Raw genomic sequence first — 26,446 nt, forward strand, 5'->3', positions numbered from 1 at the left:
TCTCCCCAGGCCCTGTTCTGCTGGCCTGGGAACTGCAGCAATCCTTCTGCCTGTGCAGGCCTGCACCACCGATACCCAGCTGGAATGCATCTTTTAGAACACAAATGTCAATGCAGGCCCTGGGGAAACCCTGACCCAGCCATTTCCCAGTTGGGTGGCTTTTGGGAGTTTTTCAGTGTTCTAGAACCCTGGGGGGGGGGTCTCATTTGCAATATGGAGTGAGGGAAATTCTACCTCTCCTGTTTACAGAGTGGTGGTCATAATCACTACACAGAGGGTCATGTCATAGAAGAAGGGTTCCAGGTCCCATGTCCCATATAGTGAGTCCCCAGGACTACCACATTAGGCTCCCCTTTTTGCTGGTTTCTGACAGTGTGACCCAGTAGCTAGGGCAGGGGACTAAAACAAGAAGCCTGTGTAGACACACAGGAGAGGACCTGAGGCCTGCAGCTGTTCCAGCTGTGGTCCTCAATACCTACCAGCTCCACTGTAGTACCCAAAGGGTCTCCCTCAGCCTGCTTTGTTATCACCCATGAATGACACTTCTGTCCCCACACAAGCTCCACTGTTTCCACAGCACCCTAAGGAGAGGTGAAGCTCAGGTTGCCCACAACCCATTTGGTTGCTTTCTAGACATATTGAAAAATCAAACATGGGCCATGGTTCACACCACTTGGGCTCAGGCTTGAGGGCCTACAGAAGCCCCTAGGGTCATGTATGTTTGCAGTTGGGACCTTCCAGGAGAAACCGATAGCTAGAGAACATCTTGTTTCTGTTCCTCTGCTCCAGACTGAGTCAGAGGGTGGGGATTTCCTCCACGCACACTTTAAACCAGTGGGCCAGGGCGGGAAAAATGTTCAGGATCATCCAGTAACTCACCCTGGATCCTCTGTGCTTGGACACCGCTCAAAAAATAAGAGAGACTGTTAGTGTGGTGCATGTGTGAGTGCATGTGTTAGCATGTGTTAGCATGTGTGCTTGCTGCATAGATAGAGTGTAACATCAACTGGGGGGTGGGTGGGACATTTATACACAGACCCCTTCTTTTTTGTTGTTGTTGGTTTTTTTGTTTGTTTGGTTTTTTGTTTTGTTTTGTTTGGTTGGTTTTTTGAGACAGGGTTTCTCTGTGTAGCCCTGGCTGTCCTGGATTCCCTGTGTAGACCAGGCTGGCCTGGAACTCACAGAGATCCACCTGCCTCTGCCTCCTTGAGTGTTGGGATTACAGGTGTGTGCCTCTGCGCCTAGCTCACAGACCCCTTCTTAACCTAAAACTGCTACCATCCAATCCTTGCTTTACAGCTGAAAAAGCTGAAGCCCAGAGATAAAGTTAATAGTTAGCCAACAGAGAGAAGATATGAACCCTGTTCATCCAGCCTTATTCTAGGTCACTGGAGTGAGACATAGACAGATCCTATTTTGAGAAATGGATGGCACTGATCTCTGTTTTTATTAACTGAAAATATACATAATTTTATAAGACACAAAGTCTCAAGTTGGCAAGCCAACAAAACCTGGGCCAGCCAACGTGATTCTCCTTTCTGCTCAAAGTGTGGACAGAGTCACCTCGCAGAGGCTGGTGTTGGGTGCTGCCTTGGCAGAGAGCTCACAATAGCTGCTGTCTTAGTCCCTGACTCTTTCCCAGGTGTCATTCATTAGTTTCTTCTCCATGAGTGTTGGGGCTCGCCTGCTGCAGAGAAATCATCTGGCCCTGCAGGCTTTTCTGTAGCAGAGTAAAAGATGTTCACAAGGACCAAGTGAGAAACAGATGGTGGGGCATGCCAAGGTCATGATCATAGCTACTGGCCATGTTCTCCCTGGGGAGGGAGCAGAGGTCCTTGGGTATGCAGTGATTCTCTTCACAACCCCCAGGACATCTTCCAGTATCATCATCTCAGCTGGCTTGTATGATTCCTGGGATGCAAGTTCTGGGGCCTCTGAGACCACATTGGGAAAACTGCTCTCCTTACCCACCTGCAGGCTCAGGAGAATCAAATCCTCAGGACCAGCCATAGGCATGATTATTGAATGAATGAATAAATGAATGAGCTATGTTTTTAAAAACTATTTACTTTTACATTTATGGTGTTCTGTCTGTGTACCATATACATGCCTAGCACATGCAGAGGCCAGAAGAGGGCCCTGGATGCCTGGAACTGGAGTTACAGATGCTTATTAACTACCATGTGGGTGCTGGAAACTGAACCCAGGTCCTCTGCAAGAGAAGTCAGCGCTCTTAACTGCTGAGCCATCTCTTCAGCCCCAGAATTTATGAGAAAAGGGTCTTCAAGGCAGCTCAGTAGGCAAAGATCTGAGGACTCGAGTTTCTCCCTGGAACCTACATGCTAGGAGAACTGATCCTTCCCAAGTTATCCTCTGACCTCTACATGCGTGCGCACCACAAACAAAATAAAAAATTAAACAAGCATAGTATAATTAAAAGATATTATTATCAACTCTTAGATCTTTTATTCTGCTCTGCCTTCCCTGGTCCCAAACAGGAGGAGTAGGAGTAAGAGGGTGTGCTTAAGGGAAAGTAAGACACCCCTGAAAGCAGAGGCGTGACTTTCAAAGCACATGTACTAAGCTGTTGTCTTAATGTCCTCACCGGTTAAGTTTTTTAATCAACCCTACAAAGAAAATAAACTCATGGTGGTTTAATAGAGATGATCACACTCACTCCTCCTAGCTCCAATGCCAAGTGCTATACACGTGTTCTTAGAGAAGCCAACACTTGTCTTCACTCACACACACACACACACACACACACACACACACACACACACACACACACACACAAAAAACCAATCAAACCAATGCTCTGCTCGTATTGACTCGGCAATGGTTCTGAGGATCTGTCCTGGGCTGTGATGATCGTGTGGGTGTTAGACACCACAGAAAGTGGCAGAAGCCACCCTCACCCGAGGACAAGACACGCAGAAGAGGAGAACGGGTTCAGCAGAGGCGGAGAGAAATGAAGTCACCTACCAGCCTCCAAAAGCTTTCTTGGCGCACCTGGGAACTTTTCCAAGGGTGGCTGAGTGGCCACCTCTAACTAACTGGTCCTTGCTTGTGACCCTGTGACCCCCAAACAGACTCTGGCTTCAAGGCATCTATCAGCACGTGGCTGCAGACTTCTAGGAGGGGCTAGGCAGGAAACTGAACACCAGTCTTCTTTAATAACTTAGCACTCTTAATGTCTAGGCTCAGACATTGCTTTTCAGATCCGGGGTGCGAAGTATGTTCCTGGAGACAAAGTTGATGGACATGGTATCTGGTACCCTCACAGACTTGAGCACTCAATCCCTGTTTCACAGCCCTTTATACTGGCAAACCATGATGTCCCCGCAAAGGACCACATGCCGATATATAAACTGGGTTGGTGCACCCTACTCCAGCAGACATGTGACCATCTCCCATGTGCCTGGCTTGCTTCCAATGTGAGGGTACAGAGGGAAAGAATGGATGGTGCTCCTCCCACGGGACTTCAGTTCTAATGAGGAAAACTAACTTAATGGCTGGCCAGGTACACGACAAAGCTTGGTCTCTCATACTTCACCCTGTTCCTTTGTTTTTTGTTGTTGTTGTTTGTTTGTTTGTTTTTTGATTTTTCGAGACAGGGTTTCTCTGTGTAGCCTTGGCTGTCCTGGACTTGATTTGTAGACCAGGCTGGCCTCGAACTCACAGCGATCCGCCTGCCTCTGCCTCCCGAGTGCTGGGATTAAAGGCGTGCGCCACCACGCCCGGCTCCCCTTTGTTCGTTTTTTAAGCAAATCATGTCCTAGATGCCAGCTTTGGCTTCTTGCCCTTTCTACATGGGAAAGAGACCTTCAGGTGAAACCATGTTAGTGGTGAGACATAGGCTGCCTCAAGTTTCTCTAGCCTGAGGAATTTCTCGGGACAGGGGCTGCTGGATAGAACCAGCTCCTTCTTGTGGGTCAGTCATTAGCACGCAAATACTACGAGGCCGGGGATGTGCTGTCTGCTGCTCACAGATGTACCTCCAGAGCCTGGCACAGCAGCTGGCACACAGTAGGTACTCAGCAAGTGCTCATTAGGTGAATGAATGTGTTCAGGTTGTTCTCAGTGCTGCTGGAAGGCCACCTGCGTGAGACTCCCAGTTCTCTGCTGCAGACACTACCCAGTGCACCTGCTGGGCCAGAGCATGTGTGTGTTTATTTTTGACTTCCTGTTTGGCAATAATTACAGGTTCACAGGGGCTGCAAGGAAATGAAGAGAGAAGACCATGCATTCTCCCCTGGCCTCTTCCAAAGTTATCGTTATCATCTTGCTAAGAGTGATGCATCAAAGTAAAAAAAAAAGAAAGAAAGAAAGAAAGAAAGAAACGGGCGCGGTCATAAGGTGATGTCACTGTTGCCCGGGCTCCTGCCTTGTATCTGTTGGAGCACATGTTCACATATCTTGCTCTAATGTTATCATGCTGCCTGTGCATAATCGCCTTCAAGGCCCCACACTATTCCACAAGATTCTTCCCTGGCTCCTTAGAGCCAAATGCCCCTCTCCCCAGCCCCCAGTAGCCAGCCCCGGCAACCACCAAATCCATTCTCACACCATCTGGCCAGCACTAACAAAAATGAAACTTTGCAGTAGGAAATGATTTGTGGTGTTTTTACTCTTTGAGATTCACCCAGGTGGTTGCATATAGCAGTAGTCTGTTCCTTTTCATTACTGGGTAGTATTCTATTAAGTAGGCATGCCACTGTTGCTTAATTCACACTTGGAGTTAATCCAAGTAGATACTGCCTAATCGCCCCTGTATAATGATTCTTAGTGTGGAAACTGCTCAGCAGAGTACACAGTCAGTGCCCAATTTTTTTCTCATTCTTCCCCCCCCAAACACACACACACACACACACACACACACACACACACACACACACAGAGAGAGAGACAGAGAGAGAGAGAGAGAGAGAGAGAGAGAGAGAGAGAGAGAGAGAGAGAGAGAGAGAGAGAGCACACGCAAAAACCAAAATCCCAAACACCTTCCAGCCAAATGAGGAAAGTTGTCTTCTTTTAGATTCTTCTGGAGAACTCTGCATAGCCAGAGACCTGTGGGCACAGCCAAGACTTTAAGGACGTGGCTTCCACTAACATCACTTGGGCACAGGGACAATGTTGACTGTTGTGGGGCTGAAGGCACCCATAGCCCTCCATATTCCCACCCTGTGCAGGTGGCGCTTTGGGACTTCTCTTGGATGTTTGGATAATGTGGCTTACTGGTGGTGAACTAAGACTTGCTCTGGTGCTACTTCTGACTATCTTCTCAACTGTCCTAAACTGTTCACTCCTACTTCTGCCACTGCTACACAGGTGACTTCGGGCTCATTAAGGGATGAGACTGCATGGAACAAAGCGGTCTCTGCTGAGGACACCATAGCCTGGCCTGGAGCCAGCACATTGTCACCACACAGGAAATCACCAGGCTCTGCAGAAGGTCTTCACAGCCTCAGCAGACTGTAAACAGTGAGGGAGCCAGCCATCCAAGACCCAGGATGCCCTCCGCTATGTGCTGACCTATAGACCACAAATTCAAAAGTAACAGACGGGTAAACAGGCTGGTCTGGTGCATGCTGATGGCTGATCTGTCTTGCTGAGGCAGGAGGGAACACCCAGGGAGGCTCTCAGGACTGATCTGCAGACGTGTTCCCTGGTTCTGCCTCTGACGCTCCTACCCACTCTGATCGAGGAGCTCCTGCAACTTCTGTCAAAGACAGTTTGCATCTTAACACAACAGTGGGTGAGATGCTCAGGGCGGGAAGCAGCCTCCTCCTGGCCTCAGCCTCTGTGGCTTCGTGTTTGCAGATAAAAATACCCTCTCCTCCTCTCCGCTGTGGAAGCTGTCCAGGGTCAGCCACCCACACACTTCCACACGATTTCTGACTCTGGTTATAAAACCTTGGCCCCAGATATAGAACACAAGGGGAATTCATAGGCATATACTCAAGCACAGCCTCTGCCATTCCTGAAAAACTTCTGGGAAATTCACTTTCAGGCTTTGAACACAGTCTTCAAAGTCCTACCTACCCTAGGTATCAAACAACCATGGGGGGCCATGATGTTTCTCTCTCTCTCTCTCTCTCTCTCTCTCTCTCTCTCTCTCTCTCTCTCTCTCTCTCTCTCTCTCACACACACACACACACACACACACACACACACACACACACATTAGATGCTGCTGCTCTCTAGCCTTGCTAATGTGTTTGGTTCCTGTTGGTCACCTCTGGAACCCCCTGGCTTTACCAGCCCAGGTCATCACCACTTAGTCTTTCCCAAAGCTTGGCCTGCTCTGTCTCCGGTCTATTCTTCCATCTTCCCTTGTCCCTTACACTTAGTTCTTCCAACAATGACACACATTCCATTCTGAGCCCCTCACTCGTGGCAGCCTCTTTTTTCTAGCAGACACAGCATGATTCCAGAACAGACACCCCCCGTTAGTCAACAGTACGACTGACATTCCTATCATAGGTAGAGATACTGGGAAGTCAGCCTGGAAGGAATGGACCCAACATGGTGCTAACCAAGGCTGAAAGGGAGGCCCAGGCCCCAACGCACAGGGTTCCCATTGCCTCGGATGATGACAACAAGAATTCTGTTTATTAAATCTGCAGAACGTGCTGGGCCCTGAGCACATGTTTAATCATGATCCTTCTACAGATGATGAAACTGGGGCACAGAGAAGGGAAGGATCCAGTCCAGGGTCACACAGCTAATTGGTACACAAAGAGTTTGAAGTGATGTTCAGGGCCAACGGCCACAGCTCCCCAAGCCTACCTTGGACCCTGCTGTAGGTGCCTCTCCCATCAAATCTTTTCTAGGCCCTCCTGACAGTTTCCAGGCTCCCCTTTGCCCACTCACAGTCCATCACCCACTGGTCTTGAGTGGGCCCACCATGCTCATCACTTCCCATAACTTTCTAGAACAGAGTCATATTCCAATCCAGAACTTGCCTCTTCCTGGCTCTCGATGAAGGCCAAGCCACTCCACTCTCTGAGCGTCAGCTTCCTCATCTACAAGCTGAGAGTGGAAGATGCCAACTGCACAGACATTGGAAAGCTGAGTGGAGCAGCAGGATTGCCATGGTGCCCTGAACACTGTAATCCCTCAAGAACAGTAGAGCTTCCTTCTGGCTCTGTCACCCTCACAGCTTCTTGTTGACCTTGTCCACACACAGCCCTGCTGCTGTACCTGTGGGCCACCTCCAATGTCTTTGGCACCTATGGATGTAGCTTCTTCCCAGGAGAACCTGTCTACTTTAAAGTCAAGCCCAGAGGCATGTCCTATAGAGGCTTTGTATTGCGACATCTCAGTGGTAAACACTGTCACTACAATCTCTGCAAACTCTGCACTACCCTTCCTGGTTGGCTGAGCATTAGTGTTCCTGATGTCCAGAGACTCCTGAAAATCAACCAGCTATCCAACCAACCAACCAACTAATCAGCATCCACAGTTTACTGTGCTGATCTCTGAAGACCACAAGAATCCCTCTCCCCACAGCATTCCTGACCAGGTGAGTGGACAGTGAACAGTTTCTGGGTACTGCCCCACCCCAGAAGCTGTTCCCTGTACTCTTCTGACTGGTAGAACCCTAACTGTTTAGTGTGTGGTCCTGTGGCTACTGACTGAAACATTGGGCCTGGTTTGTTTATGTCTTGGCAGTCCATTCTCTGGCGAGTGTTGACTGGTTTATGCATGGCCATGTGACCCAGTGTCTGTCAATGAGATACAAGAAGGAATTGGCTTGATAGTGGAGGAGAATTTTATAAAAGAAGGAGGCACCCTCTGTCCTTTGTCTTTCCAGAGTAGTAGAAAGGCTCAAAAGAGGTCGCATATGATAAAGTCTGCATGATTGCCTTTTGCCCAGAGAGTAAAACTACCACCACATCCACCTTTGCCTGCGGAATGTCTCATCTGAAACATACCAGAAGTCTGGGCCTTCCTACTCTCTACTGTCTATAACCAGCCATGATCTCCCTTCATCTGCCTTCCTATAGATCTTCATGAATGGTCCCTAAGGCCCCTTCTCTACCCAGTCATTGTGTGTCTTTCTTCTCTTCCTTTGCTACAGCCACTTCTGGGAGATTCGCTGGCTTCACCTCTCTGAGTGCACCCTTAGAATACCTGGATACCGTCACGGTGTTACTTCTGATAGCAAATCCTGAATGTAACCTAGGTGCCCACCAGGAAGAGATGCACTAAACAAATGGCGGCTGGGCCAATCATAAAAGAGGAGGTAGAGAAGTATCTATTGATATCCAAGATGTTCAAGCTCTGTTACTGTGTCACCGAAAGGCACAAAAAATCCATCTACATACTTATCAGCCACAGAGAACCTTCTGGAAGGACAGTTGACAGAATGTTAGCAGGAGCAAGCTCTGTTTCACTACATTTCATCTGAGCTTTACTTTCTTCTTTATACTTTTTGATACCATTTGAATTTTACATAATCATTACATAACATCTCCATAGCCAGGGGGAGACAGAACTACTTTTATTTTGAAAAGAGGAAAAAATACATATAGAATTGCAGCCAGGATCCACCTTCTTTGGGCATGATTCCCTAGTCATGTGAGACAGGATTTGGGGTTTACTGTACTCTTTCCGGCCAGGATCCCCACCCCCATGCCTCTGCCTCTGACTACAGCTCTCTAGTTTGGTAAACTCAGAAGCATTGAGGAAACTAGAGGCCAAATATCTGAAGGTTAAACACAGGGCTGGTGTGGGGAGCTCGGACTGAGAGGCCTGTAAGACTATGTAGATGGACCCCAGAGAGAGCAGAAGGCCCTGGCTACGGAGACATAGGCAAAGTCACAGTGAAGCAACACCGACTATGGCTTTACATGCAGAAGAAACACCCATAGACACCTTCTATGTACACTGCTCACTGATATGACTCACTTCCTGACAGAATGACATAAAGACAGCACAGCATGGAAATAGATGTACATGGATGTCCACTTCTGTGCATGCCCAGAGACATGCTAACCTGACATGCTGAGTCTTGGCCACGTTCAGCCATTTCTAAAGTTATTTTTATCAAGCTGAGTCTACTACGAAGGATGTTCGTTTCTTAAGTGCCATATTTTTCTTGCGTGTGCGTGTGCATGTGCGTGTGCGTGTGTGTGTGTGTGTGTGTGCTCCCATGTGTGCACATGTGGAAAACAGCAGTTAACATAACATGGGCTGTTTTCTTCTATTGCTCTCTGCACCTTAGGGTTTGAGATAGTCTCTTCACTGAACCTGAGCTAGACTGGCTGACAGCAAAGGGCATGACATCTACCGGTCTTTGCTCCCCAGCACTGGGGCTACAGATGTGTACCACCATGCTGACTTTTATGTGGGTGCTGGGGTCCGAACTCAGGCCCTTGGACTTGTATTGCAAGCACTTTACATATGGAACCACTTTCCTAGGTCCCTTGGGCTCCATTTTTGACTTCTGAATAAAGAAGTGGGTGAGTCTCTGGAACTCCGCCTCAGTGACAGGCTACAGCAATTGTAACACCTGGACTAGGGCTGCAGCAAGGCGGGAAGGGCCCTTTTTGGTGCCCGCCCCCCCTTCATTATGTCTTTCATCTGCTTCCTGTTTCTTGAGCCAAGGACCCTCTGAGACTCTGAGGGAAGCTATGGGCATCCTATCCTTACACGTCACAAGATGCCTAGCCCAGCTTGGTACTGTGTTTGAGCTAAAGAAGGGAATTCACGGGTGACCAAGAACACACCTGCTCTTTGGTTACTTCCCAGCGACCCTTCTTTGTAAAGAGACTTGGCAGCTCCCTTTGACCTTCCCCGCCCCTTTCCTAGGTCCACCCTATGGAGGCAGTCATCTCAGGAGGGACAGAATCTGTCTCAGAAAGCTCATCCTGGGCTCCCCTTTGCCTGTCCCAGCCCTGCCCTCTAACTCCACCTCTATGCCATCAAGAAAAAAAATTACATGGTTGTCCTTTAGTACCAGGACAGTTCGCCGTGTGAAAATCTACCGATGCCCAAGGCCGTTATATAACACTGTGTAGTGTTTGCATAGCCCCCCAACCCCCACCCCACACACTCTGCTGTTCCCTTCAGGCTTCTCCTCCTGTAATATCTCCCAGTATGCAAATAATATGTAAATAGTTGCCATTCGGTATTGTCTAGGGAATAATGACAAGGTGAAAAACCTGTACAAGTTCAGTACAGATGTAAGTTTTTTTTTTTCATGAGTATTTCTCATCTGAGGCTGGCTGAATCCAGGAATGTTAACCTATAGATCTGGAGTGTGTGTTGGGGCAGTTAGGAGACTCTATTTCTGTTGTCTGCCAATCCCCCAAACCCTTCTAAGAGTGGGGAAGAACAATGGTATTTATGAGGGCTCAACACCTGCCACTCCCCAGAGCCCTGGAACCCAGCAAGCCTTCCACCCAGCACACCTTTGGAGGGATCTGGGCGTTGACTGAAATCTTCTTAGTCTCACTTTCCACATCTGTCACTGTGGATTCTAATAGCTCCCGCTGCCCCCCCCCCCCATATTTTATGTTTCTACCTCTCTGGGCCCTGTTGAATCTGGAAAGAGTCCCTGCCAGGGGTGACCAGTTCCTGGAGACAGCATCCAGGCAGTTCAGCATGGATGCCCAGCCACCTCCTTCATAGAACTCTGCTCTCAGGACCAGGATTCCCTTGCCCTAGTCAGCTGGGGCCAGGTGCCAGGGGACTTAGGAACAGCCCTAATACCCCTAAGTCTACCGAAATGGCCCTAATCTGACCATCCCTAAGGCCACCTTGCCTTCCCAGGCAGACCACACCAAAGCTCTGGCCTGTTCCTCACTGGCATGCTCTACTTCCTAGCCAATGATGCTTCTCTAGGTGGTCCTGGCCAGCACAGGGCTCCCATCTCTTGGAACCTTGAGTTACAAACTCTACTTTCACGAACAGCCTTCTCCTTACCTGTTAGCTTACCACACCTGAACAGGGTTCAGCCTGGGCTAGCATTACCTGCTCCATAGGATCACTGAGAAGATATAACAGATATGCGGGAGAAAATGTCTCACACAGCTATGGGCACCTGGCAGGAGCTTTATTTTTAAATTTGAGGTGTGTGTGTGTGTGTGTGTGTGTGTGTGTGTGTGTTGTGGGAATCCAGCATCTCATATATGCTAAGCACATGTTCTACCACTGAGCTACCTCCTCTGTTCTACCACTGCTTTAAACGCTTTCCTTCTTTTCTTTTTCCTGTTGTCTTTCCCCTTCTTTCTACCTCCCATTTTCCCCCAACCCTGCCCAGGATCAGTGACTTAATTTTTGGATCCAATTCAAAATCAAACAATGGGCCTCTGCAGCTGATAAGAACTGTAGAGCTGGGTGTGGTGGTGCATGCCTTTAGTCCCAGCACTCGGGAGGCAGAGGCAGGTGGATCTCTGTGAGTTCGACACCAGCCTGGTCTACAAAGCGAGTACATGTCAGCCAGGGCTACCCATAGAAACTCCGTCTCAAAACACACACACACACACACACACACACACACACACACACACACACACACACCTCTGCCCTCTCTTCCTTTATATAAAATTCTCTTCTGCTTCCCAAATCTTTTTATTCTGATTTTCTAACCCTAAATTCCCAGTGAACCCCAACCCTCTGCGTGGTTCTTGATGACCATATTTACTTAGCTGGAGAGCAAGGGCCAGAGGCAAACCAGAAGAGCCCAGGAAATAAGTTATTACTAAAATGCATTTTATTAGTCTCAGATTCATATGGCAACTGAGGTTAACAGAAAGTAGGGGAGTAAGGGGGTGTTAAAGTGGCTTGTATGGGATTTAACAAATGGGCAATACTTAATTTATACTGCTCATATTTCTCATTTCCAAAGTACATTGCTAAAAGCCTTGGCCTCTGCTAGGTTAGTATTTCTCTTCTTGGCGGTCAGTTGGCTTCAGGGAAGCCCCTGCGCTGCTACAAGATATGGGCCCTTTTCTTCTGCAGTGATCCTATGTCATCCACTGACTGCATGACCTTGCAGGCAGGCCACAGGATCGATCTAGCGAAAGAAAAGCCCTGTTGGATGGAAACTCCATTGAATGCCAATTTTCTCTCTCTGCACCCCCAATACAGCATCACCCCAAATCCCATCTCTGTTTCCCAAATACAGTATGATGGGACCTGTGCAAGTCCTTCTGAACTTCAGAACACATCACAAGCCATTGCACACCCTGCTGAGACGGAACTTCAAAAGGTTGTTCCAGATCTGAGTCTTGTCCTGGACCTACTTTGAGAGTGCTGTCTCCAAACAGTCCGCATACCCCACATTTTCTGCTTAGCAATCTGGGTCTGAAACACCTCCTCCACAACTCCCCAATGACTTCCACAGTCTATCAAGCTCCTAACTCACCCATCGAGGTCCAGATCAAAGGTTTCCTCCTCCAGGAAGTGGCCTCTGATTTCTCTATGCAGAAGCTGTGTACCATGCCTCACCCCCCACCCAACCCCAGGTCAGCTTGCTTTTACTTTTACATATCTACCACACAGCCTTTGTGCTGCTGGCTGGCAGCCACCTGCTGGTGTCTTTGAGAGGAGTGCAAGCACCCCAGGCTCTCTCTGGTGTCCCTCATGTCTGGGACATAACAGTCAAAGAATTAAAGGGTCCCAGTTCCATTTCTAACTAGCTGCATATATATGGTGATACCAGCCTTGTGGGTTTGTGAAGGATAAATCGGATGCTGGCCTAAAGTCTTCAGCACAGAGCCTAGCAAAAAGCAAGTGCTAAGAAAAATATTAACAGCTCTCTCCCCCTGCCTCCCTCCCTCCCTCTCTCTCTCTCTCTCTCCCCCCTGCCCCCCCCACTGGCATGTGAACACCCCAGGTTGGATAGCACATATCCCAGTGGGGCTGGTCCTTCCTGGTTTATGCCTGCCTTGGTGCTGTTATGACTTTACTCTCAAGTGTCTCCGCTTAGATGACTGGGGCCAGCTCTATGTTATTTACCAACATGCCCCTGGCACACTCAGGAGTGCTTAGCATGTAGTTAATAAAATCAAATGAATGGATGTGTCTCCAGGCTTGAGACATGCTTGGCATCTGTCAGGAATTGCCTTGCTGGGAGCTGTGCGTGACTTCCGATATTTCTCAGGCAGGGATCAAGACTGTACACATGAGTGAGTGAGTGAGTGAGTGAGTGAGTGAGTGAGTATGAGCGAGCTAGCCCTAGTCCTTGCTGCCAGTACCACTGGGGACGGAGGAATGGCCTCTCTCTCACTGAAGTAAGAAAGACTAATCAGGTGGAGGAGTGAGCCTGTGCCCACCAGAGGGGAGCAGGGGGTCTGTTACCCCCTTCCCAAGTAGCACCCAACTTCCTGTCCCAGTTGAGAATCAGTATTGATTTCCCCCTTGGACACAGCCCTGTTAAGCTAGCCAGTGGATGCAGCAGGCACCTGAGGTTGCTGGGTCTTCATTTCTACTGAACAGGATACATAAAGACACAGGTCAGCGGACACCATGCCTACCCATCTATGGTGGCACAGGGCAGAGCCCACCTCATCCTTGAAGCATAAAGAAGGAAGCAGCCTGGTTCTGGGCACAGAAAGGAACCATACCAAGGATGGGTCGGTTGGTTGGTTTGTCACAGACCATGTACTAAGCATTGTGGCAAAAGCAAAGAATATTGGCTCCGTTAGTTGTCAAAATAATCCGAATGAGGTAGCTACTACCATTTTACATATAAGGAAACTGAGCTGGGCACAGAGAGAGAGAGAGAGAGGCAATGATTTATAGAGAGTCTTAGGGCTAATAAGGAGCAGAGCATCCTAGATCCAGAACTTTCTCTCATAGGAACCAAATAAATCTTGACAAGAAAGCCCAGTTCATCTTCTCCTGGCTGTGTGACCTTGAAGCTGGCTCACCCTCTCTGGGCCTTACCTCCCTTTTCCAAGGGTAATGATCTAAGAGGCTGTGTTTCTAGAGCAAGGGCACCCCCTATGGCCAAAATATCCTTTTCTCTGGAGTGACCAAGCTCTCTAGGGTGACCAGGCCCGGGGTGAACCCAGGTGTCCAGAAACACAGTGGTCCACCATGAGGGCCTGAGGCAAACCTGTCTAGGGCTTTCATAGATAGCTTGTGCACTGGGGCTGAACACCCATACTGCGGCTCTAGTGACAAATGGCTGGGGCTTCCGAGCTTTGGAGCTCTCCTCTCACCAGGTGGGGGACCCATGAGAGCTTGGGGAAGGACTGTAGGCAGATGCAGGGCATCCAGAAAAGGTGAGGCCCGAGATGCACAGAGCACAGGACAGAGAACCCTCTCGAACACCGGGAAGCCACTTTTTGGGAGAGAAGTCCCCAGCCCTGGTCCCTGTCAGAAGCATCCCGGCGCAGAGGGACCGGAATGCCCAAGCACACCCTCGCCCCCAAGTCCCCTGATAGTGAGAAGCCAGGTGCAGGAGTCCGGGGATATCTGGGGAGCAGGCTGATGGGGGTCCCCGCGCTCTAAACGACCCCAGCTCCGGAAAGTTTGCGCTCCCCTTCCCCGCGCTGCGCCCGCCGGCGAGTGCCCGCTCAAGGTCACCGCCGATGCCGCGGACACGGGGGTGGGGTGGGGGTGGGGGGCCGGCCGCGCTCCTGCTGCAGCCGAGGCCGCTGAGTCCCCGGGCGACAGGAAAGAAGCCGCGGGAAAGGAAGCAGAACCCACGCGGGCAGCGGGGAAGAGAGGCCCCGGCCCGGTCCCGCCGACCCTCACCTGCGCCCGCTCCGGGGCGACGATGCCGCCGCCGCCGCTGCCGTTGCCGCTGCCGCCGCCCCTGCTGCGCGCCCAGCCCGGCCCGGCCCTGCGTCCCCGCCGCCGCCGCCGCCTCTGCGCCCCGCGCCCGCCCGAGCTCCCGCCGCCGCCGCCGCTGCACTGCGCTCCGCCCGCCGCTCCCTCCTCCCGCTCCCTCCTCCCCCGCTCCCCTCGGGCCCTCCCCGAACTCGGCTCGGACAGCGGCTCCCCCCACCCCCGCCCTCGCGCTCTGGGCCACTCAAGCGGGTGGGCCATGAAGACGCGTCTCCCTCCGGGGTACCAGCTCCATCTCTGTCTGCTGGTCGCAGCCCCTTCCCCCGGGACAGCCCTCACTGAGAGGCCCTAAACACTTCCCTTTCCCCTCCTCTGCCCGCGGGTCAGAAAGCCCCCCCCCCCACACACACACGAAGGAAACACATGGGTGACATGGGTGGCACTGGGTCTGCAGAGAGGCCAGCTTTGGAGGGGATTGTCGGATCGACCTTGGGAGTTTTAGTCCTGAGATCTCTGACTCTCGTAGAAAGGACAATGGTTGGCCCTCAGCCTCCTTTATGGTCCCATTAGGGCCTGGAGGAATACAGGACAAGGGGCCCAGCCCAAGAAGCAAGTTGAAAAGCCCAAGCACCCCAGGAAACAACCTCCCCACTTAGGCTTCCCCTCCTTGGCACAGGCCCCAAGTTGCAGAAAAGCTGAGTTCCTGCAGAAGCCAGGCCACTGACTCGGAGCCCAGCGCCTGGGTCCTCGCCATGCCATCAATTAATCATGCCCACTTGTTTATTTATTTATTGGCTTTATAAAAAGCCAAATGCACTTCTCACAGGAGGCAGGCGAAGAGAAGATGGGCCCCTACCGGATGGACCCAGCAGGGTAACTGACCTCCCCTTGCTGGCTTCCCTGGGTGAGGGAGGGTCACTGAGAGGAGACCCTGCAGTCCTCCTCTTGTCTGGACACTTGTTTCCAGGGGACACTCTGGACCTTGACACCATCTGTGGGCCCAAATCCACCAGGCCTGAGTTCTACAGCTCTGGGATAGAGCATTGGTTACTTCCGTGTAGGGCTTAAGCTGGAAGGGAAGGGAGAGGGGGCTGTGAGCCAGCCACCTGGTGGAGATCCCTTTAGGTGTGACAGAAGGTTTCCTCAAGCTGGGCTTGGCTCAGGGCTGGGTTCTCACTGATCCACACTCAGCTTGGCAGGTGACACCTACCTGTATCTTCCACACCATCCTTGGGTGCCCAGAGGTCATCCCTTCACCAATGCCACATTCATGCGTATCTCTTCCTGAGTCCCCCCCCCCCATCCCAGCTGAAGACACTGCAGACCTACTAAGCAACTCAGATGTTCCCACTTGCCAGTCAGCAGAGCCTTCTGGAGCAGCCCCAGATTCTGCTCTTAGCTCTTGCAGGTCCTCACGATGGCTTCGACCTCTGTGCTATTACTTGAAGCCAGACACTGATCATGCTGTTCCTGCCAAAGCCTTGCATGGCTCCCTAGGACTCCTATGTGGTGGATGGTTTTGTCAACTTCATACAAACTAGAGTCATCAGAGAGGAGAGCCTCTCTCTCTCTCCTCCCCCCCCCCCTCAGTTTTTTGATTTTTTGAGACAAAGTTTCTCTGTCTAGCCTTGACTATCCTGGACTTGCTTTGTAGACCAAGCTAGCCTCGAAGTCACAATAATCCGCCTGCCTCTGACTCCCAAGTTCTGGGATTAAAGGCGTGCACCACCACAGCCCGGCTGGAGAGGAGGGAGTCTCAATTGAGGAAAAGTCTCTATAAGATCCAGCTGTGGGCATGCCTGTAGGGCATTTTCTCTATTAGTGATTGATGGGGGAGGGCCTAGCGCATTGTGCGTGGTGTGGTCCCTGGGCTGATGGTCCTGGGCTCTATAAGAAAGCAGGCTGAGCAAGCCATGGGGAGCAATCCAGTAAGCATCACCCTTCTATGGCTTCTGCATCAGCTCCTGCCTCCAGGTTCCTGCCCTACTTGAGTTCCTGTCCTCACTTCCTTCCATGATGAACAGTGAAATGGAAGTGTAAGCAAATAAACCCTTTCCTCCCCAAGTTGCTTTTGATCGTGGTGTTTATTCACAGCAATAGTAACCCTAACTAAGACAGCCTAGAAGCCCCACAGTCTCAGGATTCCATCCAATGCCTTCCTACACTCTTCTGTTAGGTCTCAATGCCCCTCTCCACATATGTCCAGTTCTGTGCCATGCTGTCCTTTCCTCTCTTGAGCAGTCTCCCCCTAGTCAGAGTGTCGTAGCCCTGGCTTAGCAACTCTCTTGTACAATCTTCAGGAATCAGCAGGCGAGTTGGAAAGAGGCAAAAAGTGAATTCACACCTGTGATCTCAGCACTTGGAAGGCTGAGGCAGAAGGACTGCTCTGAATTTCATGCTAGCCTCGGCTAGATAATGGTACTCTGTCCCAAGAAACAAAAGTTAGGAAGCGAGAGTCAGTTCCATGTGGACTGGGGCAAGCCTCTGAATCCACTGGTTCTTCTGTTAAAAGAATGACACGTTCCATGGCCACACCTAAGGTTCATTCAGGCATGGCTCTTCCTGAGTACCAACTGTGTATTAAGGTGCTGGGATTTTCCACAATGATCTGTTAGGTACAATGGAAACAGGGAGGGCAGCCTCAAATGCCTGTGAGGACCAGGTGATTCCCAGGTGGGTGAGCTCGCTGGGGTTTACTCCTCTCTGTTCTGGACTCTACCTATGAGAGAAAGCAATGCTGCCTTCACGGTGACCAACAGCATCAGGTGCTGGCTGCAGGGAGGCCATCAGGCACACCAAAGACTGTGGCATCTGGGGATGGGTACCACGTGGCTCCACTTGACTGAGGCCAAGCATAGATAGGAACCCAGACAGTGTGGGGTTTTTTTGTGTTTACAAGAGAAGCTGGACATTTGAATTTTTTATATGAGCATTCTGGATTTTTAAATGCCATCAACGAATTTTTAACACTTAGCTGTGCCAAGTGTTGGGACCTCAGGCTAGCAGCTTACAGCCCTGGTTAGGGGGCATATCAGTGCTGAGTACTAACATCCTGCCCATTTCAGAGGCATAAGGGCTCATATGAGTATCAGGAGGGAAACACCTCACTCCTTTGATAGATGACAACCGGCTGAGGGGCTGGGATGAGACTCTGGGTGGGCAGGCCTGGTTCCTTCCCCATTGCATGTGGAACTGGACTCAAAGTAGCCAATGGCCCTCACTGAGCCTCAGTTTTCTCATTTGGGAGTGGACTGGTGCTGGGCAGGGAGTGCACACAGAACTGTCAAGGTCACATGAGGTGACCAGAGTGGGAACTGAGGACTCAGGAGGCTCCATGGTTGCCGCAGCCCATCTGGTAAAGAGGAAGTGCGCCAATCTGGACACCCCGCAGAAGTCTCACTCCACTAAAAATAGGGCCCTGACAGACTCCTGAAAGTTGGAGCCTTCTTGGGAGATGGAACTGGAAGGCAGGAGGGAAATGGCTGCTCCTGTCTGCAGGACCGGGAAGAAGAGAAAGGAGTAAGCACACTCAGGGTGAGCTGAAGTGTCCAGCATCCCTGACTTCCTAAGGAGGAGAGGAAGCTGGTCCTGATGCTTGTGTGCTGGAGAGAAACCTGCTGGCAGCAGGGAAAGCTCTTCCTTGTGTTTCTCTTATGCCAGAATTAAAGCTGGCCCTCAATGCCCGTGTGTTAAACTGCTTTAGTCACAAGAGATTAGTAACTGCATAGGCACAAAACAATCCCACTACTGTGGGCCTGAGGAGAAAGTTCAATGGGTAAAGCACTTGCCATGCAAACACAAGAACCTGAGTTCAAATCCTTAGAACTCATTTAAAGCCAGAGGCTGTAATCCTAGGGGGAGTCTCAGATGCCAGGTAGCCTGGGAAAGGCAGATAACTGTGAGAAAACAAGAGCCAAGATAGATAGATAGATAGATAGATAGATAGATAGATAGATAGATAGATAGACAGACAGATAGACAGATGATAGACAGATAGACTCAACAAGGTGGAAGGTAAAGAAAGACACCTGAGATTGTTCTGACTTCCAGACTTGTACATATGCACACGCACACATACAAACACACAAACATGAACACATACATATGCACATGCACACACATGCATACACACTCAAAAATAATCCCACTAAGCAAAACACAGGAGATACCCTAATGAATATATGTCCGATACTCGGTGGGTGGAGCTCACCTTTCACAGCACACTCCAAGTGTGTTTTCACCTCACTTACCTAGGGAACTTGCCACCAGGCCACTCTGGTAACGAAAGTTGTAGGCTTGTGCCTGGGCTCCTGACTGGGACTCTGCGGGTGCAGTGGGAGAGGCTGGAAGAGTGCTTCCCACATCTCACCCTATCTTGCAGAACTCAAGACTATCTGCCTCGTAGGCTAAATGGGCATTTCTTGAGTGAGGGGTAAATGAATTTACAAAACAGGCCATGACCTTTAAGGGATTTTGAGAGCAGGAAAACAAAGTCACTCAACTATAAGGCAGGATGACATATTCACAGTACCAAATGCCACCAGCAAAGATAGGACAGAGGGAGGGTCATTCCACCATGCACATTTCAGAGCTGGGAGGATTTTTTTTTTTATGAGTGTGATATTTGCTTGGTTCCCGTGTGTGTGTGTGTGTGTGTGTGTGTGTGTGTGTGTGTGTGTGTGTGTGTGTGTGTGTGTGTTTAGAATACACATGGAGGACAACAACAACAACAACACATACCCCAAGTGATGAGGAAGCCAATTAATTCTGAAGAGCAGTTAATAACACTGAAGAAGATGTCAAGTGGACTAGTAGTTGGGCTTTCAAGAAAGACTCGCAACCTTTTCTGTTCTTATATAAACACCACAACCAAGGCAGCTTGTAGAAGAAACGAGTTATCAGCTTCTGCTTCCAGAAGGCTAACAGTCCACGATGGCAGAGTGAAGGCATGGCGACAAACGGCACTCATGGTGGCAGGACCTGGAAATTGAAAGCACAGCAGAGAAAGAAACCTTTCACTCTTTGTGCCCAGGCCAAGTGATGTGCTTCCTCCAACAAGATTGCACCTATTAGTCTCCCCTAACAGCACTACCAACTGGAGACAAGAGTTCAAGTACCTGAGACAACGGGACATTTCTCATTTGGTCCACCATAGGACCCTCAGCATTGTTTTCTTCAGAACTCTAGGGGCCTCAAACCTGGCAGGCAAGCACTGCACCACCAAGCTATATCCCTAGCCCTGTCCTTAGTATTTAAACACATGGATTGGTCTCATCCGCCCAGCAATTCGACAAGGCAGGTTCCACCTGCCTTCTATCCACTAGGCAGTCTCCCCAAGACCTGGATCTGGCTTCTCTCACCTGCACCCTTTGCAGAGGACCTTGGCTTTAGAAGAATGAGCAGGTGGCAATAAACTGAAGGTTTTACTTCCTAGTCAGTGCACACCACCATATCAGGCTGTACCAACCTTCTACTCCACTCTCCAAAGAGCTCCTTTCCCCAATGAATTTCACTGGAGAATACTCCCCCTCCCCCATGAAATTCATATACAAGAGGGGACAGAATAAAGCAGGAGAAAGTCTTTGCCAGTTATTCATCTAACAGGGGATTAGTAGCCACAATATAGAAAGAACTCAATGTCTTAACAGGATTCTTCTAATAATCTGAACAGTAAGTAGGCAGATACACTGAACAGCTACAGTTCAAACCAAAAGGTAAAAATGATCAAAAATTCCATGAAAACATATTCAGTATCCTTAAGCCATCAGAGAAAATCAAATCAAAATGGCACTGAAATTTTATCTCATCCAATGAGAAAATTTATAATAAAAGAGACAAGTAACAAATGCTATGAGTGTGTGGAGAATGTGAACCCTTACACATTATTGGTGGAGATGTAAATTACCATAGCTGCCATGGAAGTCAGTAGGGAGCTTCCGAAAAAAAAAAAAAAAAAAAAAGCCAACTAAAAATAGAACTACCATATGACATAGCCATGCCACTCCCGGGAATATAACTGAAGGAAATGAGGTCAGAATACAAAGAAGGCATCTGTACATGCATGTTCATTATAGTTCGATTCACAACAGCCTACATATTGGGTGAGCCTAGGTGTCCACCTACAGATGGATAGGAAAACTCTGTGTGTGTGTGTGTGTGTGTGTGTGTGTGTGTGTGTGTGTGTGTGTGTGATGGTTTATTGGGTCATAAAGAATATTGGCATTCTGTCCTCTGCAGTAAAGTGGATACAACGAAAGTCATCATAATCAGCAAAACAAGACAGATGCAGAAAGACAGAATCATGTGTTTTCTCTCATATGTGGAGAATTTAAAAAACTGAAACAATGAAGGTCTGGCATGCAGAATGTGTCTCTGATCCCAGCACTTGAGATGCAGAGATAGGGAGACTACCTGTGAGCTCTAGTCTGGCCTGGGATACCTGCTGAGATCAAGGCCAGCTTGAGCTGTGTAATGTCACATTTTATACTGTGAGACCCTGTTTCATTTATTTTTTTAAAGAGTTGAAAATGAAGAAGACGAGAAGGGGGAGAAAGAGAAAGGAAGCGAGGAGGAGGGAGAGGGGAGGGAGAAGAAGAGGAGGAAAGGGAGAGTAGAAAATAGAAAGAACAAAGTGAGCATAGAAGAGGAAATGTCACGCCTGGGAAAGGGCTGGTGTAGGAGGGGATAGAGAGGCCGAGATCATGGAGGCCAAGCATGATCAAAACATGTGATAGACACATATGGATATGCTACTTTGGAACTTGTTAATTTTTGTAATATGTTAATTCTTATAATAATTAAAATAAAACAGTTCCTAAACTAGACATTGCTTCTAGAGAGCCAAATGACCAGTCATCACTCACGCCCACTTTGCAGTTTTATAGACAATGTCTCTGCATGTGGGGCTCTGCTGGAGAGGTCAAAGTCTGGCATATCTGGATAGCCAACTGAGCTTGGTCTATTATGACAGACGTTCTTTCTCAGTGGCGTTCTCTCTTCCCTGATCTAGGGAACCCTCAGCTTCCTAAGGAGCATCACATAGCCCCCAGGGAAGACTACAGGCCCAACCTTCTCCTGATAGAACCTGTTCAGTAAGCACCTGGGGATTCCTGGAATACCCCCACCCTATGCTAAGGAATGCTAGCTAGCCTTAAGCAAATGACCTTTAATTCTACCTAGAAGTTCTCCCCCCACCCCCCACCCAGCCATAGGATCATTAAGTTCTGTGTTTTCCTTCTTGTGATAGGGCCCCATGCCACTGCATGTAGTTGAGATACTGTACTGTTGCATGTAGACTAAATACCCTCACACCCTGAGCCCCACCAAATCAGATATATTCACCCACAAACCTCTCCCTGCTGGCCAAGGTTTAAAAATAAAGGCTGTCTGGCTTGTGCTCATGGATGTTCATGCCATTCCTCCACCATAACTGTCTGAGACTCCATTTGTTCTGAGGAAGAACCACTGCTGGATGCCTGGGGCTTGACTGCTGCCAAGGCATTGATGGCAGAGCTGCCTTGGCAGTCAATGAAATCTGTTCCGTTATGGCAAGGGTGGTGCTGACTGCTGATGAAGCTCCACAGGGCCACATCTCACCTGACTTGTTAGCCGGCCGGTTTCATACACCCACCTGCTTCCTCACACTCTGACAAAGGGCTGTAAGACTTTTAGTATCAACATGGCCTTGTGGAGCTCCTGAGTCTCTACGGCCATCTGATCCCAGCAATTTTATTCCAAAAGAGCTAAATGGTAACGCCCAGTGGTAAATAATTTCCATCCCTCCCAGTGAGATCAGGAACCTTGCCTAGCACATGGGCCATGCTCTAAAGCACTCTAGCCATTCCTGAGAGGAAGGGGACCTTTGGCCTTGAGGTCCATCCATTCTTGTCCTGAAGCAAGCAGAACCTGGGCCACTGCCAGCCCACCAGACACTGAACAACATCTGTACTAAACTAGGTGGTCACAGCTGAGGGATCCAGGCTGAGGATTCGCCCATCTGTTTGCTTTCCATGTGCGCATGCCCAACGTAGTGAGTGGTCCCGTGCATGTGGATAGGACTCAAAGATGTGTAGGCTTAGTATGGTTTCCTCAAGCTGGGACTCAGAAGGGGGACAATAAGGGGACAGAACCATATGGCTCAGGGTTGTACCAAAGCCAAATGCTTAGGTTGGCAGGCCTGGGCCATTGTAGCAAGAGGGTCCACATAAGAGGACGTGGAAAAAGGAAGGCAAAAGTGTGCACCACACATCAAGCATAGCTCTCTACAAGGGAGAGTTACCTAGACACTGAATGTACACTGGCAGTCTGTGGAAGAATGATTCCAGGCTTCAAAGACCCCTTCCTTAGAGAGGCTGTGTGCATGGAGGTAAGAGTACAAGGCCACCTTGTACTAATTCCAATGGTACAAGTTCCTCAGGTTTAGATGGGGACAATCTCATGTAGATCAAGAGCCGTACCCTTGTCAGGGAATGCTGGGGATTCAGGCTGTGGCTCTACTAGCCAGGCCGGCAGTAGAAACAGTGGATACAACTGTAGGCAGGGAATACTATCACTTTAGGGACTACAGAAAAAGCTGGGCACAGAGGACAGTTTCTAAGTCATTAAGGGACCAGCTGTGACTGGAGGGGGCAAGAAGAAGTTGAATGGGGCCACCCAAGATCAACCTGCACCCCTAAGAACATGGGCCTCGTCAAGGCTTTACCCTACTCAGTGACTGCTGGCTGAGAAGGTGAGGACCAAGCTCTGAATTGAGAAGTATAAGGATGAGGGAGGATGATTTTGGGTGAGTTGATGAGAGGATAGGTAGTGACACCTATATCCCCTGTTGAGTGAGGAGGATGGCTGTGCAGCTCACTGTGGCTATGGCCAAGCAGGGATAGAAGCCCAGACTGTCAATCTTTTTTATGTTGTCAGGAGAAGTTGGACATTTGGAGTTTTAATGTGACTACTTTGATGTCTAAATGTCATCAACTAGTTTAAAATTTTCACACTTGGAGAACACTAAACCCAGTAGAGCTGTGCTAAGCCTGGGCCAGGCCAGATCTAGCATGTGGCTTAAGCTGAGCCTTGAAGAATCTCAAGTATCAAGAAGTGCGAGGAGATGGGTGGGGTGTGGAGGTGGAGGGCTGCCAAGAGGAAAAGGTTTCTCTGTAGTATGTATATGGCCTTTAAATGTCATCTTGGTGAAGAGGCAGTGGCTTTTGGGAGTGCGACTGTGTAGCATCCCAAAACAGCACTGCCAGGTTCCCTCTGTGTCCTCTTGGCAGAAAGCACAACAGCTCTTTACTGGAGGCCTTTTGTCTGGGCATGGCTCATCCCCAAGCTAATGCTGATGGCAGGGCAAGGCAGTCCTGTGGGGAGTTGATGCCCCATGAGCGATCCTCATGGTGACTTGCAGAGCAGGTGTCTGCACTCTGTAACATTTTCCTCCCATAGTAACACTGAGGCAGTGTTATCCATTGGTTCCCATTGGAGACCCACAGTGCTGGCCTGTCTTAATTCCCCCTCTCCTGTGGAATCTCCTGTAATCATCCACAAAACAAACTCCTTGCATCTCATCTCAGGTCTGTTTCTGGGAAAATCCAAGAAACTAATCAGCTCAGTTAAGAGCTCAGACTTAGGGGTGGAAGGCCTAGGTTCAAGGCCTGGATCCATCCCTAGCCTTGGCTCAGTGTCTTCCACTTTCAGTTTCCTTTGACTATGGCTTACACCTGTACTATTTCTGAGGACTATACACTGCAGACTTGGTCCTAGGCTGTGGTGCTACTTGGAAGTAGCAGGGCTCTTAGGAGGTGGGGCCTCCTAAGAAGAGGTTTGGCCATTAGGGAAACAAAAAGATACTATAGACAGGAAGAGGTAAGCAGGGATAGATCATTCCAGGTCTTTATTGTTTATTGAAGGCCAAGTGTAGAGCATCCCAGGGCATTCTTTTTTGTTGTTGTTGAGTGTCAGTCATATGCCCTTCTTCTTTTTTAGCACCTTGTAAATCTTCAGCTCTTCTTTCTCTGCTCCTCAACTTGTCTAGGTCATACATGTTCCCATAGGACTTGAAGGTAAGACTCTATTGCTCAAGACACCATGCATTCAGAAAAAGGATTTGGAGGAATCAAGCTGGAACTGGCCTGGAAGCCTCCCTCCTGGGCACTGGCTCTCATAGTATCTGAAGGAGCCATGTAAGCTGCCAAAGTTGAAAAGCAATTGAAAGTCCTACCCAGATGTAAAACCTGTGGACCATACCAGTGAGCAGCATGGCAAGATGCCCCCAAGGATGCAACAGTGGTGCTCACATCTTGGGGGCAACCAACGGCATGTAATTGAACTTAAGGCCTACTCACTAGGGGGGAAATCATACTATAAACCCAGCCAACGATCTGTGGCTAGTGAGGTCATGGGTCTCAGAGGAGAACCTACTGCTGTCACTTTCCTAAACCAACACAATCTCTAACTGTGCCCTTCTAACCACAGATAAATGTATCTTTCAGGCCTCACCAAAGAAGCTTCACTGTGCAGCCAACAGTGCAGAAAGTTACAGCTGGTCAAAATGCGGAGAACAAATGACCATAAGGTGTCACACACCAAATGGAACATCTGCAACACAACTCCTACACAAGGTTCAGAGAACACTGGGAAGACTACGGAGAAAGACTGTGAGCCAGCACATCCGCTGCAAGATTTTATCTTTAATATATGGCACAAGTTGCTCAATGGGATTTCAGCAATATGGTCACCCAAAGGAGACGAGAACAATGGCAACAACAGTTAGCAATCCAGTGTGGATGCGGAAATTGCACAAGGCTCCGCCCATAGATGAAGAGCTACAGGCAATTAATGGCTGCTGAGGGAGAGGGGGGAATCAGTCTCTCCTAGGGATGATCCCCCTGATAGGTTATCCGGTCTGAAGTGATCAACCCTAAACACATGTACATATGAGCAACACTGAATAGACTCAGAGGCTGTATTTACACACATTTACTGTGCTGGCTAGTTTTATGTCAAGTCGACACAAGCTAGAATCACTGGAAAGAGGCTTCAATTGAGAAAAATGCCTCTAATAAGATCAGGCTATAAGCAAGCCTGTAGAGCATTGTCTTAATTAGTGATTGATAGAGGAGGGCTCAGCCCATGTGTAAGTGTCACCCCTGGGATGGTGGTCTTAGGTTCTATAAGAAAGTAGGGTGAGCAAACCATAGGGATCAACCTAGTAAATAACACTCCCCCACACCTTCTGCATCGGTTCCTGCTTCCAGGTTCCTGCCTGGTTTGAATCCCTGCCCTCATTGCTTTTGATGAACTGTGATGGTGAACTGCAAGTAAAATGCCTTTTCTTTCCTAATTAGCTTTTGGTCATAGTGTTTATCACAGTAATAGTAACCCTAACTAAGACACATACATACATACATACATACACACATACATACACACATACATACACACATACATACACACATATATACATACATACATACATACATACTTAACATAATTAAAGGAGAGATCAATAGTTTAAGAGAGAGAGGGGGAATGGGAGGAATTGCAGGGGATGAGGGAGAGTAGAAATGATGTAAACACATTACTCATTTAGGACATTCTCAAGTAAATTTTTTTTTTTTTAAGTCACATAGCAGCTATTCTGACCTTACATCTTTCTTGTGATAATTCTTCTATTTATATGTTTCTTTCTCTAACTGCTGAGCACTGA

At 49.0% G+C, this 26,446-nt stretch overlaps 1 protein-coding gene across 1 annotated transcript in view; it reads right to left on the minus strand.

The window, feature by feature from the left end:
- Nucleotides 1-14,788, minus strand: part of Atp2b2 (ATPase plasma membrane Ca2+ transporting 2) — a 300,161-nt gene extending 285,373 nt beyond the window's left edge. The window contains exon 1 of the mRNA XM_051155098.1: nucleotides 14,716-14,788. The gene's annotated coding sequence lies outside the window, so the exon portion shown is untranslated. The remainder of the gene's footprint in view (nucleotides 1-14,715) is intronic.
- Between the last annotated feature and the right edge of the window lie 11,658 nt (nucleotides 14,789-26,446).

The sequence above is a fragment of the Acomys russatus genome, chromosome 13 (genome assembly GCF_903995435.1).
Source record: "Acomys russatus chromosome 13, mAcoRus1.1, whole genome shotgun sequence".
Taxonomy (NCBI): Eukaryota; Metazoa; Chordata; class Mammalia; order Rodentia; family Muridae; genus Acomys; species Acomys russatus.